This window comes from Petromyzon marinus, unplaced genomic scaffold (genome assembly GCF_048934315.1).
Source record: "Petromyzon marinus isolate PM22_M1 ecotype Great Lakes invasive population unplaced genomic scaffold, UKy_Petmar_22M1.pri1.0 PM_G_Scaffold_9, whole genome shotgun sequence".
Taxonomy (NCBI): domain Eukaryota; kingdom Metazoa; phylum Chordata; class Hyperoartia; order Petromyzontiformes; family Petromyzontidae; genus Petromyzon; species Petromyzon marinus.
Genome location: NW_027423046.1, coordinates 4,155,024 through 4,175,786, shown reverse-complemented (window position 1 = coordinate 4,175,786; position 20,763 = coordinate 4,155,024).

Here is a 20,763-nt window from a genome sequence, read left to right as displayed (position 1 = left end):
ACCGCCAATACATTATCAGAGCTGCCTGTTTTTTGTTTGCATTCCGACCGCAGCTATTGTGCTCAATGCACAAACAATGACTCCTTGTACACGAAAAACATTGGTGTCAGTTTTGTTGCCAGATGAAAGGGTTACATTTTTTTAAATCATATTGTGCTACAGGCAAACGAGGTGCAAATGGTGGAACAAAACGTTAATTTAGTGTAGTGTATAGTGTAGTGTATAGTGTAATGTAGTGTGTAGTGTAGTGTGTAGTATATAGTGTAGTGTAGTGTATAGTAGTGTATAGTGTAGTGTATAGTGTAGTGTATAGTGTAGTGTATAGTAGTGTATAGTGTAGTGTATAGTGTAGTGTATAGTGTAGTGTATAGTAGTGTAGTGTATAGTGTAGTGTATAGTAGTGTAGCGTATAGTAGTGTATCGTAGTGTATAGTGTAGTGTATAGTGTAGTGTATAGTAGTGTATAGTAGTGTAGTGTATAGTAGTGTATAGTGTAGTGTATAGTGTAGTGTATAGTAGTGTATAGCAGTGCAGTGTATAGTGTAGTGTATAGTAATGTATAGTGTAGTGTATAGTGTAGTGTATAGTGTAGTATACAGTGTAGTGTATAGTAGTGTAGTGTATAGTGTAGTGTATAGTGTAGTGTATAGTAGTGTAGTGTATAGTAGTGTAGTGTATAGTGTAGTGTATAGTAGTGTATAGTGTAGTGTATAGTAGTGTATAGTGTAGTGTATAGTGTAGTGTATAGTGTAGTGTATATAGTAGTGTATAGTAGTGTATAGTAGTGTAGTGTACAGTAGTGTATAGTGTAGTGTATATAGTAGTGTATAGTGTAGTGTATAGTATAGTAGTGTATAGCGCAGCACGCGTGAGACCCACCCAGCTCCTCCCACATGGCGCGCTGGCACGCCAGGAAGCCGTCACGGATGGCGTGGCAAACTCCCGCGGGATCGGCGGCGCCCCACAGCCCGGGCTGGGCGCGGATCGAGGGCCATGGCCGTCGAACACGGCGTCCCCGTCGCCCTCGGTGGAGACCTGCGGGCACGGGGCGGCGAGGGGAACATCACGTGACGTGAGCGGTGCATTGTGGGTCGGTCCTAGGCCTCGACCGGCGACCCGGCGGACAAAGAGGACAAAGATCCCCCGTGCAGCCTTGGCGGACCGTAGAGGCGAGTGCCGTTAGCGAGCGGCGCCAGCGATGGCCGCGAGGGCACACGAGGGGGTGGGTGGCCGGCACCACGCCCGGCCGCCGTTGTCTCCCCGGTGGCGATGTTCACGCACCGCACCGGGTACTCGTTTGAGGCCGAATCGACCTAGGGGGAGGCCCAGAACCGGTTCAGATAATCGCCACTGGGTGTTGGCCGTGAGCGGGAATCGAACTCGAGGTCGCCAGGTTCATAGTGCAGCGCGCTAACCGCTACACTATCGCTCCCCACACACACAGAGACACACACACACAGACACACACAGAGACACACAGAGACACACAGAGACACACACACAGAGACACACACAGACACACACAGAGACACACAGAGACACACACAGAGACACACAGAGACACACACAGACACACACAGAGACACACACACAGAGACACACAGACACACACACACAGACACACACAGAGACACACAGAGACACACAGAGACACACACACAGAGACACACACAGAGACACACACAGAGACACAGAGACACACACAGACACACAGAGACACACAGAGACACACACACAGACACACAGAGACACACACACAGACACACACACACACACAGACACACACACACACACAGATACACACACAGACACACACAGACACACACACAGATACACACACAGAGACACACACACACACACACAGAGACACACACAGAGACACACACACAGACACACACAGACACACACAGACACACACACAGACACACACAGAGACACACACAGAGACACACACAGACACACAGAGACACACAGAGACACACAGAGACACACACAGAGACACACACAGAGACACACACAGAGACACACACACACACACAGACACACACACACACAGATACACACACAGACACACACACAGACACACACACAGATACACACACAGACACACACAGAGACACACACACACAGACACACACACAGACACACACAGACACACAGACACACAAAGACAAAGACCCCCCATATAGCCTTAACAGACTGTAGGGGCAAGTGCTGTTAGCGAGCACCTATGAAGGCCGGAACGGTACACGAGGGGGTGGGTGGCCAGCACCACGCCCGACCGCCTTTGTCTCCCTAGTGGCAATGTTTACACACCGCACCAGGTACTCATTTGAGGCTGAGTCGACCTAGGGGAGGCCCGGGACCGGTTCAGATAATCGTCACTGGTGTTGTCCGTGAGCGGGATTCGAACCCGAGTCGCCAGGTTCATAGCGCAGCGCGCTAACCGCTACACTATCGCTCCCCACTACACAGACACACACACACAGAGACTCCGCCCACCTCTGTGATGTCCTCCATGTAGCGCCGCCCCCCACGATTGAAATCGGCGCTCACGATCAGCTTCAATGGGCTCGACATGGTGCAACCTTAACACACACACAGACAGACACATACAGACACACAGAGACACACACACATACACACACAGACACACACACACAGAGACACACACAGACACACACACAGACACACAGACACACACACAGATACACAAACACAGATACACACAGACACACACACAACAACCTGTGTCTCTGTGTGTGTGTGTCTCTGGTGCAACCTTACCCCACACATACACACACAATAACCTGTGTGTGTCTGTGTGTGTGTGTCTCTGTGTGTCTGTGTGTGTCTGTGTGTCTCTGTGTGTGTCTGTGTGTGTGTCTGTGTGTGTGTCCCTGGTGCAACCTCACCCCCCCCACACACACAACCTCTGTGTGTCTGTGTGTGTGTCTCTCTGTGTGGCTGTGTGTGTGTCTGTGTGTGTGTCTGTGTGTGTGTGTCTCTGGTGCAACCTCACCCCACACACACAACCACCTCTGTGTCTGTGTGTCTGTGTCTCTCTGTGTGTGTGTCTGTGGTGCAACCTTACCCCACACACACAACCTCTGTGTGTGTCTGTTTGTGTGTCTCTTGTGCAACCTCACCCCACACACACACACAACCTGTGTGTGTGTGTCTCTGTGTGTCTGTGTGTGTCTGTGTGTGTGTCTCTTGTGCAACCTCACCCCACACACAACCTGTGTGTGTGTCTCTGTGTGTCTGTGTGTGTGTCTCTTGTGCAACCTCACCCCACACACAACCTGTGTGTGTGTCTCTGTGTGTCTGTGTGTGTGTCTCTTGTGCAACCTCACCCCACACACAACCTGTGTGTGTGTCTCTGTGTGTCTGTGTGTGTCTGTGTGTGTGTCTCTTGTGCAACCTCACCCCACACACACAGACACACAACCTGTGTGTGTGTGTATGTCTGTGTGTGTGTAGTCGTGCTCTCACTGCGGGCTACTCACAACACTGATGACATATGTCTCCGTGACTACCACGTTTTTGCCGTCGTAAAATGACAGATTAATAATAAACAAAAATTAGGTTAATAATGAAAAATGACAGATTAATAATAAACACAAATTAGGTTAATAATGAAAAGTGACAGATTAATGACAGACTCATAATGAACAATGACAGATTAATAATGAAAACCACAGACTAATCATGGAAAATGACAGATTAATAATAAACAGAAAAGCCTTAAAGCCCTAAGCGTGTTGTGGTGGTAGCAGCAGCAGCAGTGACGAGACACACCACGTGACGTTGCCGGGGCAAGCCAGGGCAAGCCAGAGCAACACACGCCTCACACCACCCACACAGCCTCACACTACACACACAGCCTCACAGTACAAACAGCCTCACACTACACACAGCCTCACACCACACACAGCCTCACACCACACACACAGCCTCACACCACACACACAGCCTCACACTACACAACGTGACGTCACCACGACGCTTGTGCCAGGCTAGGTGCACATTGAGGCAGTCACGTGGTGTGTCGAACGCCCGCTGGCAGGAGGTCACGGGGCAGACCCAGCAGGTGCCACGGGTGACCGAGATGAGTGGCTGATGCACCACCTGTGCCCCCTACTGTGCCAACCTGCTGTGCTTTAGCCACCCGGCGCTCCGCTCGTTGTTCTGAGCGTCGCTTCTCCACCCTTCGTTGTTGTTGGAGGGCGACTGCCTCCAACTACCCAGCAGCAGCAGCAGCGTCCTTCACGAGCCTCCTCCACAGAGGTCACACTCCACACACACTCACTACCCCACAAAGCCCCGCCCCTCACAGGCTCCGCCCCCACCCACAGCCCCGCCCACAGCCCCACCCACAGCCCCGCCCACAGCCCCGGTGCGTGACAGATGGAGGCTGCTGTTGTGTTCAGCTTGCAGGAGGAGAATCCCAAGAGCTGTGAAGCCTCTACGGGGAGCGTTTCCACGTCACCGTGAAGATCTTTTAACAAACTCCCGAGCACAAGAAAGCCCATCCCGATCGAGTCGTTCGCGTGTCCTGAAGAGATGTGAGCCACTCTCAAAGGGAACGCCGGTCTCATTTACACACCGACCCCCCTGGTTCCATCTGTGGGGGGCTAATGCCCCCCTCCACACTAGGTGGGGGGGGGGGCTGAACTTCCCCTCCCCCCTCCCCCGCGAGCGGGTGGGGTGTGACATCAGCACCCCCCCCCACTCGCCGCTGGCGGCTGCTCAGAGTTAATTATTTATTTATACTAAGCCGTTGTGTCAACAGCCAACGGGCGCTGGACGGCCCTCCCCCACCCACGTGACCCCCCCTCCCACGCGCGCGACCACCCACGCGCGTGGGTGCAGGCAGCCGTAGTAGGGTAGTTTAATATGCACGCGCTGGGTAAGCAATTAATTAATTAATCTCTGCGCGCGCTCGGTAAACAATTAATTAATTAATCTCTGCACGCGCTCGGTAAACAATGAATTAATCTCTGCGCATGCTCGGTAAGCACTTAATTAATTAATTAATCTCTACGCGCTCGCGGTGAAAGTCAAACGTCCCTCTGTTTAATTATTTATTTACGGGTGCCTATACTGATTAAAGCCACCCACACACACGCACAGCGTGGTACGCCGATCGCTGTCCCACCGCTCTTCACACACACACGCACGCACACACACACACGCACACACACGCGTCACAAAGTCAGTAGTCTGCGCTAAGATTTATTTCCCGTGTATGTCCCCCTCCAGCCAGCAGCAGCCCTTCCTCCTCTCTCACCTACCCGTCTCAGAGTGCGTCTACCGCCTGAGCCCGAGCCAACCGAACTGACCTCCTTTGTCCGTGTCCGCCGCTCACCTCTGCGGCCGCTGCCGCCGCTGCCCAACTGGGCCGAGGGAGATGTTTATCTCTCTCTCTCTCGCCTTGGGGGACTTTGTCTCGTCGATCGCTCTCAGCTCCACCCTGCAGGCGTCCCGAGCGCGGACCCTGAGGACGGCTAGCTCCTCTCTCTCCACCGCCGCCGCCACTCCAGAAGGACTCTGCCACAAATTCTCCCTCCTGCACCACCCTTATATATGTCCCAAGCCCCTTAACCCCGCCCCCCAACCCCCCCGGGTCATGTGACGTCATCCCACGCATCCAATCGAATCCTCTTTGCGGCCGTTAGGAGCGCTCTGGCCGTTGGGGATGGGGGGAGGGGGGAGTCACGTCATCCCCCTGTTGTATATATAGGTGTTATGAAAATTGATGAAAATAATGAAAATTAAATGAAATTTGAATTGCATAATTTGTCCGAAATTATGTTAATTAGTGTAATTATGCACATACATTATGCTGATTCGAGAGATAATCGTATTAATTTATGCGAGTGGGCGTGGTTATGATAATGCAGGTCGTTATGGATTATAAGGTCGAGCCTCGGTGACGAGGATTGTGTTATGAATTGGAATAACGCAATTAATCGTATGCAGTGACGCAGGCGTTGTGAGCGTGAATGAGAGAGAGTCGATTTGACTCTGCTCTTTAATTCCGTATTATCGATAAGGATACAATTACTCTCGATTGAACATTATGAATTATGTGTGTTATGGATTATGTGTGGTGATAGTGTGCTTATGATAGGTCCCCAGGATTCAGATCTCATACGCAGAACAATATTATGCAGAATTTCAGGAAGAATCACACACAAACCTTCTGCTTTGATAAATTTTATTTTCTAGCTATTAATTTTTGGATAATATGAAAACTCAATCTCGGGATGTTGGAATTTCAACACAGCGTTAACATGATGCCATCACGATTGCGTTGTTTCACCTCGATAGCGGCACCTGTGGTTAATTCCCGACGCGTAACGCAATCGATCGGTTGTTGAGAGAGAGATTAAAAACATGCGAACTATTCTATCAAAACCTTAACCTTATAATATGCAAACTCGTATTCTTGAATGATTACACAACACGGCACTCGGTCTTTGATTCGTATCCAATCCTTAACACATTCTGATATGCGAAATTAGTATGCTTGAAATTGTCAGCACAGTACCACGGCGATGTTCGTTCATTGATTCATCAACGATTATGCAATTAAAGCGTTCGACTGAAATAATTCTGATTGCCTCATCAACGTAACTCAATGGGTGGCGATGTTTTTCGTTATCAGCTAATAGTTGACGCAGTTATCATGAGTCTTGTATGTTTAATGGGAGGGTTGTTGATTTCTTGCATTGAGCAAATGCCTAGGTTGATTTCCTTGTCAAAAAAAAATGTTTGTTCATTGTGTAGCGGTGGGGGAGTGAGGAGGGAGTGTGGGGGAGGGGCATACGAACGACTGCCAGTTTCTGTCCACCGCTGGCTGCATGAGTCAGCACGACGCTCGCCGTCGTCGCGCCGATGGGTGTTGAGTGCGGGGCCGCATCCCTCTCAGCCCTGGTGACGCGAAGTTGCGCGCTGTAGCACGCTGGTGGCGCGCTGTTGGCACGCGCTGGTGCTGATGCTGGTGCTGATGGCACGCTGGTGGCGCGCGCTCCCTCTCCTTGAAGATGCGCGAACGCGCCCATGCTGGTTCGCTGATAGCAGTTTCTCTCCACTGCTGGCTGAGCTGCTGCACGCTCTTGCTTGGCATTGCTGGCCGCGCTCTTTCTCCTTGAAGATGCGTGAACGCGCCCGTGCTGATTCGCTAACAGCAGTTTCCTCCACTGCTGGATGAGCTGCGCCGGTGCGTGCTCTTTCCGCTGCTGTAGTATCTGACGCTGCGCTCGCGGGCGACGGGTCAAGTTTTTCTTCTGCTGAGTGAGCCGAGTCGCACGCGCTCTCTTTGTTGAGGTTGTTGGCGGCTCTCTGACAGCAGGTTTCCTCCACTGCTGTATGACTCAAGTCGCACGCGCTTGGTCACTGGTTTGCTGATGTTGTTGGCGGCTGCTCGTGCTTTTCCGCTGCTGGTTGAGCCACGTTGCACATGCTTTCTTTGTGGAGATGCTCGAGCGCTCTCAGCGCTGATTCGCTGATACTTTGGTGGCGGCTGGCCAAGCTTTTTCTTCAGTTGAGTGAGTTGAGTCGCACGTGCTCTCTCTGTTGAAGTGCGCGAACGCGCCCGTACTGGTTCGCTGACAGCAGGTTTCCTCCACTGCTGTATGACTCACTTTTGTTGATACATCGCGACTCAGCGATCCTCGCTACTCAGCGAGGCTCGGAGCCAGCCGCTCCATGCGACTGCTCGTCCTGTGGACGTCTTGACTCGCTGATCTGTCTTGACTCTTGACGTAACTTCACTGACTTTTGAAAATGCGGCTGACCGTTATATTCAAAGACAATTCTCTCTGCGCAGTGGAAAAGGGGGGGGGGGGCGGGGTCTGTGTGTGTGAGTTCGTGTGTGTGTACAGATGGCTCCTGCGATAACGATCTGTTTTCCCTGGCGTGAAATTCCTCTCTCGCGCTCTTCGGGAGAGACAAAGGTGGTCGGGAGTACCTATCTCTTTATACTTTCGACTTTATATTTCTCAAATACCATTTGGTCCCATGTTCGCCAAGACTCGTGTTTGTAACTACGTCCTCCCGACACCCCTCTCGGGTTACCGAGGTTCGCATTGATATGATGGAGTTATTAGAAAGAAAAATAATTTTCATCCTGAGTTTAAGACGTCCGTTTCCAGATTGTTGGAATCCATATCCCTTGGTTCTGTAAGGTTCTATAATGGAATATCGTTTAAGGTTAACACGTTGTTATTATTAATATTATATTGCAATTTTCTTTAAAACTTTGTTTGCCTGGTTGCCGTGTGTGGGGTGGGGTGTGTCTCCTCATCAAACCCGGCTGGCTTTTCCAGATGGCCCCTTGTGATAAGTGTAATTCCTGCTTCTCCGCGCTGTGAGAGAGACAAAGGTGGTCGGGGTTGCTTGGGATATTGTTTAAACTCTTTCGTAAGTTTGCCCGTTCACCTCATTCCTTCTCGATAACCTTTGATGTGACTCGGTATTTTGTCTCCAAGCTTTGTTTTAACAGTAAAAGTATTAAAGGTGAAACTCATTTGATAGCGAATTAATTATTGGATAATAATTCACTGATGTATCTGGTGGCCTGGTCTTGATTGGAGTGAGCGCGAGGACCGCTAACTTTAGCTTATTCTTGTTATTGCATTTTAAATTTGAACCGTTGTTTTAATGACAAAGGAAAAAAATATATATGGTTTAACCCGTGGGCGTCCTCGTTTCTGGCTTGCGGAGGGCTTCCCTCTGCGTGACCTCCCTTAGGGGACATCAAACTCTTGTTCATCTGGAGATCTTCGCAGATAGCTGCTAAGATCCTCGCCTCGAGAGTTTTATTATTTCTTTATTTTTTAATGGTCTGTTTATGATCGACATCTGGTTTTTCGTGTGCCTGGCTTACGGGTTTTATTAATTATTTTTTTGTTTGTTAAAAAAATATTATATATAACGCAAATATTATTGTTAATATCAATTTTGGAAAAGGCTCACATACAACAATGGGACCCCCCTTATCACCAGTGATAGCGAATATTTTCATGGAGAAATTTGAATCAGACGCCATCCAGACTTCCACCCTCAAGACCTTCCCTGTGGAAGAGATATGTGGATGACACTTTCGTCATTTGGCCACATGGCCTCCCAGCTCTGAACCTTTTCCTACACCACATCAATTCCAGACATCCTGCCATCAAATTCACCATGGAAGTGGAGAAAGATGGCAAGCTACCATTCTTAGATGTTCTGTTTGAGAGGAGACCTGATGGCTCATTGGGGCATTCTGTCTACAGGAAACCCACCCACACAGATTCCTACTTGAAACCTGATTCCCACCACCACCCAGCCCAAAAGAATTATCTCATCAAAACTTTATACCATAGGGCTCATTACATTTCGGACCAACACCACCTGACCAGTGAATTAAAACATGTACACCTGGCCCTCAAAAGGAATGGTTACTCTGACCGTACCATCCACCAAGCTGTCTCTCCCTCCATACAGAAACAACCACTTGATACTCCGGTCAAAACCATCACACTTCCATATATAGCAGGCATTACTAAAAAGATTTCCAAAATTCTAAACAAACACAAGATCCAGGTGCGGTTCAATACAGTACACAAAAATCGTGATCTGATCCCATCCGTGAAGGATGTCATTCCTGATTTACAGTACCCCGGGTTTACAAATTGAGTTGTACCTGCGGTGATTGCTATATCGGTGAGACAAAGCGACATGTCTCTGACCGAATTCGCGAGCACAAATCAGATTTGAAACACGGCAAAACGAATTCTTCTGCCGTGGCTGATCACTGTTACAACGCTGTGGGGGATCACGATATAATTTTCTCCGATACCAAGGTTCTTTGCAAACCCACGGGCTTTTATCAGAGATTTGTTCATGAAGCAATTAAGATCTACAAACACAGACACAATTTCAACCGAGAGGATGGTTTCAAATTAAGCAACCATTGGAAAGATGTTCTAAACCGAACTAAACATTAAACTAATTTCAATGGTACAGTATATTTCTCAAGTAGTGGTACCCCAAACTTTCGCAGCTCTTATAAATTCCCTTTTCACACCATCAATAGGTAAACTCCCCCTCCCCCCCCCCCCCCCCGCGCCAAACGGCACGTACACCACCTCTTTCCTAAAATCCGCCAATCAAATGCTAATTTTTATGCAAATTTCTTCGTCAGAACACCTTGTTTGCTCGCACACAGTTTAAAGGTCCGCTGTCTGAGCGTGGTTGTGTTTCGCTAAATTCTCCTGTTTGATGAGTACTAGGTGCCTCAGTGAATGTATATGCTCTGACTTTAACATAGCTATTTCTGTGAACAGTTACAAGCTAATCACTCAGCTATTTCAATGCTAAATTCTATGTTAATTCCTTTGTCAAGGGGTACCTCTGCGGATGTGTATACTTTAACTTAGCTATTTCAATGAGCCATTTCAATGCTAAATTATATGCTAATTCCTTTGTCAAGGCGCTTTGTGTTTTTCTTCTCACACAGCTTAAAGGTAGTGATCTAAGCGTGGCTTCCACCACTCCAGCGCTGTCCTCCAGACAGTCTCGTCCCTTCACCTGATGAAGGCCGCTTGTGTTGTGGCCGAAACGTCGTGATTTTTTGTTATTTTATTTTCATCTACGTGACTTTACCCAATAGAACCAAAGAGTATGGATCCTAGCAGTCACGAAAGCTTTAAATCTAGAATTGATAACCTCTATGGGGAGGGCTTTCACCTATCTGTTAGAGCTTTTAACAGACAACGGGACAAGAAGTCGCAACTCATCGAGACGCTGACCTTCCTCAAAAGATGCCGTGATCACAAGGTAATACCTATCGCTTTCACACTCACTTCTGCTGCTGTATCTTCTCCGAATTCTAAACAGTTTCTGCATAAGGCCAGCCTATCTTTAATCTCAGAGAGGATAAGGCTACTCCGATTTGAACTCGATACTTTAGAGAGGACTCTCCTACAAGCCCATTTAATGTTAACACAAAAAATGTCACCTTCTGATTGGAATCACATAGACAACATGACTGCTTCTTCTGCTGAGTCACTGTCAGTCAAATGTATAGCTAACCTGATTTCTAAATTCAACCACCTATCAAAGAAGAACCCAGTTCCACATATAACAAAACTAGATGTTAACAAAATCGTCATTAATCAGAGTAGCACCCCGATTTTGGACAATCTGAAAACAGTACTGGCTAGGGGACTAAATTTTGCTGTCACCCCAAAACACATACCAATAGATGATATCTCTCAGGTCGATGTAGCCCTCAAAGGCGTAGGACACATCCAAGCAGACGTTGCGAGAGCTGAAATAGCCACTATTCTTAAGAATGCTAAGAAACCCATTAGTAACATCAGCAAAAATGAACGCTCTGAACTCGCGAATTTAAAAAACAGAAGTGATATAGTCATCCTCTCAGCCGATAAAGGCAACGCTACTGTTATTATGGATAAAGATTCATACAACAACAAAATCCAGAATCTGCTCAACGATGGAAGTTACTCAAAAATAAAAAAATGACCCTACTAATAGCCTAGCGATAAAAACCAACAAGATCATCACAAGTCCGACCTCCCTAATCGACCCAACTAAACGTCCCTCCCTAAAGCATTCTGCTGCAAGACCCCCTAGATTCTATGGTCTTCCCAAGATTCATAAAGAAGGCACCCCACTTCGACCCATCGTATCCACGATCAACTCCCCTACCTATAGACTAGCCCGTTTTCTGTCAGATGCCTTGCTGCCTTTCACTGGCAAGACCGCCTCAGCAGTACTTAACTCAGCCCAATTGGTCTCTATGGTAAAAGACGTTGTACTGTCCCCTGACGATATCCTTGTCAGCTTCGATGTGGTCTCTTTGTTCACCAAGGTCCCAGTACCTGATACCATTGAAATAATTGAAAATTTGGTCCAACATGGACTAGACCCCGACACACCTGCACTGGTTAGGCACTGCCTCAACAATACCTACTTTACTTGGAATGGCTCCTTCTACAAACAAAATGAGGGTACCCCCATGGGATCCCCCTTATCACCAGTGATAGCCAATATTTTCATGGAGAAATTTGAATCAGATGCCATCCAGACTTCCACCCTCAGACCTTGCCTGTGGAAGAGATATGTGGATGACACTTTCGTCATTTGGCCACATGGCCTCCCAGCTCTGAACCTTTTCCTACACCACATCAATTCCAGACATCCCGCCATCAAATTCACCATGGAAGTGGAGAAAGATGGCAAGCTACCATTCTTAGATGTTCTGTTTGAGAGGAGACCTGATGGCTCATTGGGGCATTCTGTCTACAGGAAACCCACCCACACAGATTCCAGCTTGAAACCTGATTCCCACCACCACCCAGCCCAAAAGAATTATCTCATCAAAACTTTATACCATAGGGCTCATTACATTTCAGACCAACACCACCTGACCAGTGAATTAAAACATGTACACCTGGCCCTCAAAAGGAATGGTTACTCTGACCATACCATCCGCCAAGCTGTCTCTCCCTCCATACAGAAACAACCACTTGATACTCCGGTCAAAACCATCACACTTCCATATATAGCAGGCGTTACTAAAAAGATTTCCAAAATTCTAAACAAACACAAGATCCAGGTCCGGTTCAATACAGTACACAAAATTCGTGATCTGATCCCATCCGTGAAGGATGTCATTCCTGAGTTACAGTACCCCGGGGTTTACAAATTGAGTTGTACCTGCGGTGATTGCTATATCGGTGAGACAAAGCGACATGCCTCTGACCGAATTCGCGAGCACAAATCAGATTTGAAACACGGCAAAACGAATTCTTCTGCCGTGGCTGATCACTGTTACAACGCTGTGGGGGATCACGATATAATTTTCTCCGATACCAAGGTTCTTTGCAAACCCACGGGCTTTTATCAGAGATTTGTTCATGAAGCAATTCAGATCTACAAACACAGACACAATTTCAACCGAGAGGATGGTTTCAAATTAAGCAACCATTGGAAAGATGTTCTAAACCGAACTAAACATTAAACTAATTTCAATGGTACAGTATATTTTTCAAGTAGCGGTACCCCAAACTTTCGCAGCTCTTATAAATTCCCTTTTCACACCATCAATAGGTAAACTCCCCCTCCCCCCCTTCCCCCCCGCGCCAAACGGCACGTACACCACCTCTTTCCTAAAATCCGCCAATCAAATGCTAATTTTTATGCAAATTTCTTCGTCAGAACACCTTGTTTGCTCGCACACAGTTTAAAGGTCCGCTGTCTGAGCGTGGTTGTGTTTCGCTAAATTATCCCGTTTGATGATTACTAGGTGCCTCGGTAAATGTATATGCTCTGACTTTAACATAGCTATTTTTGTGACCAGTTACAAGCTAATCACTCAGCTATTTCAATGCTAAATTCTATGCTAATTCCTTTGTCAAGGGGTACCTCTGCGGATGTGTATACTTTAACTTAGCTATTTCAATGAGCCATTTCAATGCTAATTCCTTTGTCAAGGCGCTTTGTGTTTTTCTTCTCACATAGCTTAAAGGTCGTGATCTAAGCGTGGCTTCTCCCACTCCAGCGCTGTCCTCCAGACAGTCTCGTCCCTTCACCTGATGAAGGCCGCTTGTGTTGTGGCCGAAACGTCGTGATTTTTTGTTATTTTATTTTCACCTACGTGACTTTACCCAATAGAACCAAAGAGTATGGATCCTAGCAGTCACGAAAGCTTTAAATCTAAAATTTATTTGTTTCGGCATTTTTCTTTCTTGCAAGCATCAATTTTTTCCAGGGTTTTTCAGTGAAATAGAAGGGAATGCGAAGTTAACCAAAAACAAGAATCCAAGTCCCGGGCGAAGCTGGGTAGTGAAGCTCGTTACTAATAAACCCCAATGATCCTATCAAAATTAGGGATTTCTATCGGATCGTTGGGGGGGCACGTGCCACTCCACCCCCACTGGCTCCACCACTGTCACACACTGGCATGGTTCACAGGTGGTGCTGTGTCCAGACCCACGCCTGGCCACCTTCACCTGCTCAGTATTAATGCTTCCTCACTCCACCAAGTAGTTAATTGAGGATCAATCAACACAGCCGAGGCTGCGTTTCTCTCTCTCTCTCCCCGTGGTCGTGTGGATTTCCTTCCCGATCCCCCGGTCTCCCCTCTACATGTAGAGAATGAACACCTCCACGCGTCTAGAGTGAACACCACCAAGCGTCTAGAGTGAACACCGCCACGTGTCTAGAGTGAACACCGCCACGTGTCTAGAGTGAACACCGCCACGCGTCTAGAGTGAACACCGCCACGTGTCTAGAGTGAACACCGCCAAGGCGTCTAGAGTGAACACCACCACGCTGTTGACAAGCCCCACCTTACACCATTGGAAACCTCATTTGGCAGTAACAAAATGATAATTGGTTTTTTACCCTTTTATCTGGCAACAAAACTGACACCTTTTTTACAAGGAGTCATGTTTACATTGACCACAATACCTGCGGTCAGAACGCAAACAAAAGACAACAACTCTGATAATGTATGTGGCACTATCCTTGAAATTGATTGGTCCACACCCGAGACAGCTTTCTTTAGAGCCTCGTCTCACGTTGGTGTTGGACCAGAAGACGCCAAAAAGAAAGTTGTCTCGGGTGTGGACCAATCAATTTCAAGGACAGTGCCACATACATTATCAGAGTTGTTGTTTTGTGTTTGCGTTCCGACCGCAGGTATTGTGGTCAATGTAAACATGACTCCTTGTAAAAAAAGGTGTCAGTTTTGTTGTCAGATAAAAGGGTAAAAAAACAATTATCAAGTCCCACCTTATTGTTGTTATTGTTGTTGTGGGCAGATTGCTTCTGATAACAAGAGCGGTATAGCAGCTCAAGCGGGCTTGGCCTGGTGAAAAAAATAAAAACTGCGTGAATATTTACAATAAAACAAAGTTACAAAGTGGCGAGCCGGGTGAAGACAAATTAAACTTAAGCGAGATAATTAAAGTAAACGCAATCAGGCGAGGGCAGGAGGCAAGGCCCCGCGTGGCTAGGCCCCGCGTTGTAAAGTTCCAACCTGGACATCGATTCCCATGCTCGCTGCTACTCAACTGACATCCCTACGAGAGAGAGAGCGCGAGGCTCTACCTTGGTAAACAACAACCACCACCACCACAACCGCCACCACAACAACCACAATGAGAAGTTCTCACCTAGGATTTCAGTGCAGTGTTACCTCGTGACGTCACGCGGCAGCAGGTGACATGACGTAACATCCGGGGAACGATACACGCTCCTCCCACAATGAGCGGGTCCGTAACTAGAGAATAATGTTAATGTAACTCGACCCATGTGTCGTGGGCAATGAACTCGTCGGCTTTAACGAATAAATTATGTTAATGAGCTGCCGTCACTGGTCGTAGCTTTGCCCAAATAAGGATTGGCACTGGAACGCAATCGGCAATGACACTAGCGGAGGTGACGTCACGCTCAAGAGCGCGGTGTAATACCTTGGTGACATGACGTCACTAGCGAGGTACACCTCCCCCTGGCGTTTCACGCCGATGAAGTAATGCTGAGTGGTGACGTCACAGATAGGGATTGGAGTTTAACTTGATTTAGATTCATTTTCATTGCTCCCTCCCTTGGGTGCGTGGGCTCAGCTACAACAACAACGTGGACATTATTGTGTATACACTGTGTGTGTGTGTACACTGTGTGTGTGTGTACACTGTGTGTATACTGTGTGTGTGTACACTGTGTGGGTGTGTGTACACTGTGTGTGTACACTGTGTGTGTGTGGACAGTGTGGGTGTGTATACACTGTGTGTGTGTGTACACTGTGTGTACACTGTGTGTGTGTACACTGTGTGTGTGTGTACACTGTGTGTGTTGACACTGTGTGTGTACACTGTGTGTACACTGTGTGTGTACACTGTATATGTGTACACAATGTGTGTGTGTACACTGTGTGTGTGTACACTGTGTGTGTACACTGTGTGTGTGTACACTGTGTGTATACTGTATGTGTGTGTACACTGTGTGTGTGTGTACACTGTGTGTGTACACTGTGTGTGTACACGTACACACTGTGTGTGTGTGTACACTGTGTACACTGTGTGTGTACACTGTGTGTGTGTGGACAGTGTGTGTGTGTATACACTGTGTGTGTGTGTACACTGTGTGTACACTGTGTGTGTACACTGTGTGTGTGTGTACACTCTGTGTGTTGACACTGTGTGTGTACACTGTGTGTGTACACATACACACTGTGTGTGTACGTGTACACTGTGTGTGTGTGTGTACACTGTATATGTGTACACAATGTGTGTGTGTACACTGTGTATGTGTGTACACTGTGTGTGTGTACACTGTGTGTACACTGTGTGTGTACACTGTGTGTATACTGTATGTGTGTGTACACTGTGTGTGTGTACACTGTGTGTGTACACTGTGTGTGTACACGTACACACTGTGTGTGTGTACACTGTGTGTGTGTACACTGTATATGTGTACACAATGTGTGTGTGTACACTGTGTATGTGTGTACACTGTGTGTGTACACTGTGTCTGTGTGTGTACACTGTGTGTGTACACTGTGTGTGTGTGTACACTGTGTGTATACTCTGTGTGTGTGTACACTGTGTGTGTGTACACTGTGTGTGCACAGTGTGTACACTGTGTGTGTGTACACTGTGTACACAATGTGTGTGTACATAATGTGTGTGTGTACACAATGTGTGTGTACACTGTGTGTGTGTACACAATGCGTGTGTGTGTACACTGTGTGTACACTCTGTGTGTGTACACTGTGTGTTTACACTGTGTTTACACTGTGTGTGTTTACACTGTGTGTGTACACTCTGTGTGTTTACACTGTGTGTGTGTACACTCTGTGTGTTTATACTGTGTGTGTACACTGTGTGTGTACACTGTGTGTATACACTGTGTGTGTGTACACTGTGTGTGTACACTCTATGTGTGTTTACACTGTGTGTGTACACTGTCTGTGTACAGTGTGTGTGTGTACACTGTGTGTACACTGTGTGTGTACAGTGTGTGTGTGTACACTGTGTGTGTACACTGTATCTGTGTACACTGTGTGTGTTTACACTGTGTGTGTGTGTACACTATGTGTGTGTGTACACTGTGTGTGTACACTGTGTGTATGTATGTACACTGTGTGTGTGTACACTGTGTGTGTGTACTCTGTGTGTGTACACTGTGTGTGTACACGTACACACTGTGTGTGTGTACACTGTGTGTGTGTACACTGTATCTGTGTACACTGTGTGTGTTTACACTGTCTGTGTGTGTACACACTGTGTGTACACACACAGACACAACCTCTACCGTCAGCAGTGGATGGGTGTAGCGAGGTGCAATGCCCCCCCCCCATCTCTGTGATTAAAACACACAAACACCACTAGCCTATAATAATAAAGTGACCAAAAAGGACAAAGAGTACGTTTGACCTGTCAACTGATATAAATTCCACATTTATATGGCGTAGCCCAGTCTCTCCATTGGATGACTCCTGTTAACCTCACACAGAGTAGTATTCAATTTATTGAGCTCTGATGCCCAAACTGTATCTTGAAATTGCAACCTTTAAAACTGTGAGACAAACGTTTTAACCACATCACTTTCCAGCCAGATATCTCTGCCCAAGTTGGAGCACTCTACCAATGAATCCAGTCATCTGAAATTAACGTGATTGTAACATGCATTCGGAATTCCTTTGGTCGCCCAAATGAGCCTCCGCACCTTGGCATGGATAGCGAGTCCTGCACTCACGTCAGAAGCAATAACGTCCAGCTATTTTATTTCAGCATGGCAGATTTTAAGCCATGTTGACTTGGAATAAACCTCCCCAGGTACTTGGTCCGATTGAAACTGTAATAAAATTGTACCCTTAGGGGTTAGCCTGAATTGAACCCATGAGATCGGATCCAAGCGTAATGCATCAAAGCAGCACTCCCATCTCACTGGTTTGTACAAAATATCTGTGCTATACACCATACTACTTTACAGTAATATACTACTATACTTTAGCTGGAATGTAGCATGTTTATGGTAGAGTGGACTATTTGTAAATTTGATTGAAAATCCAAAGTGTCTTCAGTTATAAGACTCCGTCATTCTTCAAGCTGCATACCAATGTTGAACAAACATTTACATTGCTAAAGGACATTTGCAGATGATACATTAGTAATGTTTGAGACAGAGGGACATGCCAATGCACGTGAATGTTTTTCAACAAAACATATCAAAACTATACAGTTGCAATGATATTAAAATTAAATCCAAGCAACATTACCATTTTCCCTGCTCCTTGAGTTTGTGCTCAATACTTTAACGTGTACAGGGCCATGGCGGTGTGGGGGCCGATGTCCACCCCACCGCCCTCGCTAGGCAGGTGGGGCGCGACGTCCGCCCCTTCCGCCGCCTCCTCCACCGCGTCGGTCGGCTCCCGCCGAGCCCCCGCCGACCGAGCGATCGGGCCCCCCGCGCTAGCGCCCTCTCCGAGGGACAGACTCGTGCTGCTGGCTCACGGCCGCACGGAGTAAACCCACGCACCCCCGCGCGCACCGCGGCTATCGCTAACGCAGCGGACAGCGGCACGCTAGCGCCTACACCGGCGAGCGATGACCTCCACGAGCATCCGCGCGCACCGCAGCCGTCGTTAACACGGGGCCCGAACGGTCTCGCACCTGCGGGCGATTATCTCAACGCGCGTCCGTGCACGCCGCGCGCCCACTACGGCTGACGCAGCACGCGGCGGCCCACTCGCGTCCACGCCGACGGGCGATGATCTCAACGCGCGAGCTCCGGCCGCGGCTCCGCCGCGGAGCCGGTCCGCACGGGAATCACACACGCAACACACCGATGCTCTCTGCTAACTTTTATTCGTGGCGCAAACCCCGCACCGCCCGGAGGGAATATTCTACGAGCGGAGCCTAGGCCTACCGCTACCCAAGTCCGCAAATGCTCGCACGCCCCATCACGTACCTCGCGGCCGTGCTCACGGCGTCTCGCGGACGCCGTGAGAGTCGGAGGGACGAAGACGAAAGGGAACTTTGCCTATCGCCACCTCGTAGCGGCGCTCGCCGGCGTCGCACAGATGCCGCGAGCGGCTCGAGAAGGCGGGGAGCGTCGCGCGCGACTCGTCGCCGCCGATCCGGCGAACCTTCGCGCGCCCAAACAATTTGAAGCCAACTCAGGGGCGCCGCAATGTGACTCGCTCTGCGAGGGTCGGCCATTCTCCTGGCACCGGGAAACCGCGGGACTTTCATCCCAGAGACCCTTCGGATGAAAACCCGTCGTGACGGGCAAACCCCCGCCAGGACGCTACGTGTGCGCGCTGCAGGTGCGTGCTCGGTGTGGGGGGCCACGGGGGAGTCGAGGCGATGGCGGAGTTGCTCCAAGACCGTGGCACCACAACGGATCGGGAATTGCGTTGAAATCCGGCTCACGCAAAAGCACAAAAGGGGCGACCCAACGGGACCTGAAATCAAATCGATTCGCCGAGTCGACAAATGTGCACATTGCCCCGGGGATGGCAACTGACAGTCGAGTACGGAAAATAGTGATGTGAACAGATTCTGTTTATGTGCGACACAACTTCACGCCACATGGTCCCACGGGGAAAGACGGTGGCATAAGTAAATACAAAACGAACCAGTAAACCATTGGTGATTGAATTTAGATTTAAAGCTTTCGTGACTGCAGGGATTCATATTCTTGGTTCTTTCGGTAAAGTCACATATAAGGAAAACAATAAAATAATAAAAATATAAAACAATAAAATTCTCACGACGTTTCGACTGCAACACAAGCAATCATCATCAGGTGTGAAAACCACAGCAAGAAAATTTGAAAAAAAATTGGTAATGGATCAAAGCTATGAAGGTGATGATCCAGGAAAATTATATTATGATGCTGTGGGAAAAGGTAATAAGTTACTCTAAAGTGCCTGGCCATGGAAACGTTGGTAATGATTAGGAAAAAGTCTTAAATATGTTGACGTGTAAATCAGCAAATCAAATTAAATCCACAGAGGAGGGAAAGAAGGATCCCAAGCATGCGACACTCAGAACCAAAAGTGGCAGAGACTCGGCCGAGAGAGTGGAGAGAGAGAGAGGAAGATACTTTTCAGGACTTTATTTCCACTAAAAAATGTACAAAAAAACATTACAGGAAAAAAACACCTAAATTGAAAATCAATAAAACATCAAACTCTTAACAGCGGTATGTGCATGAAATACAAATGGCACCGGGATAGAAGCTGTGGAAACGAGGCGGTGCACGGACATCTCCGTGTGCAGCAAAGTTGTTCAAGGGTTTTTCAATTTTATAAAGAATCAAATGTTTTGACATCAGAATGCGATGTGAACAATATATATTTTTCTCCCGTACAAAACGAAATGTCAAACACCTGAATTAGTTTTTTTCTTCAAGGATTCTGTTGTCGTAGTTATGTATGCAGTCTGCAAGTTTTTTTTTAATGTGGGCACGTGCAAATATTGTCTGGGTACATTAAAATATATCTTTGAAAATGTGTCCTAGACACTATATTTGAAAGTTAATAAAAGTAAAATTGAAACATTAGCACAATGTAGATTTGTATATTGCAGGGTAGAAATATATTTATCATAGCGATGATCTAACATTGGTTTAATACAATTTATATGTTTACTTAGAATACTTTAGCCATGCAATAGACTAAATATAATGCTTGTGTTTTAAAAGAAAAAAATATATTTACCAGGATTAAAG